Source organism: Microtus ochrogaster, unplaced genomic scaffold (assembly GCF_000317375.1).
Source record: "Microtus ochrogaster isolate Prairie Vole_2 unplaced genomic scaffold, MicOch1.0 UNK495, whole genome shotgun sequence".
In the NCBI taxonomy this organism is placed as follows: Eukaryota; Metazoa; Chordata; class Mammalia; order Rodentia; family Cricetidae; genus Microtus; species Microtus ochrogaster.
The window spans coordinates 11,787-12,348 of record NW_004949593.1 but is presented as its reverse complement, the minus strand read 5'-3'; positions in this window follow the sequence as shown (position 1 = coordinate 12,348).

Genomic DNA, 562 nt, shown 5'->3' with positions numbered 1-562 from the left:
CAAAAGAAGTACATAATAAGTGTTATGCATTGATATATAATTTTTTAACTAATAACACATTTACAGTCACTGAATATTGATGTCTAAGCAGGACCATGATAAATGTGTCACAGCCAAATATTTAAAAAAATCATCTCAATTTGAGTAGGTAATATTTATAATAAATTGTATAGAAAAAGGAAAACATACACAACATGTAAGATATGAATTATTTAAAAAACAAAAAACAGTAATGCAACTTATCTGATTGGTATAGGCGTACATTCAGATATGATTTCAAAACTACACTGCAGTGAAACAAAAATGATGAAATAGATCCATACAACAAAACAAAAATAAAACTAACCAAAGGGAATGAATAAGAATAAAATAGTATGAACATTCATCGGTAATATTAAGAAAGTCAAAATGCTAAATCATCCTCTGAAAATATAAGCAATTCACTTTCAAAGTCATACGGAAATGAGAATGAATGTCACTTCAGAAGAAAATAAATACAGATGCCCAAATGACATATAGAAAAATATTCACTATTGGGGATGTTGAGATGTTTCAATAGAAA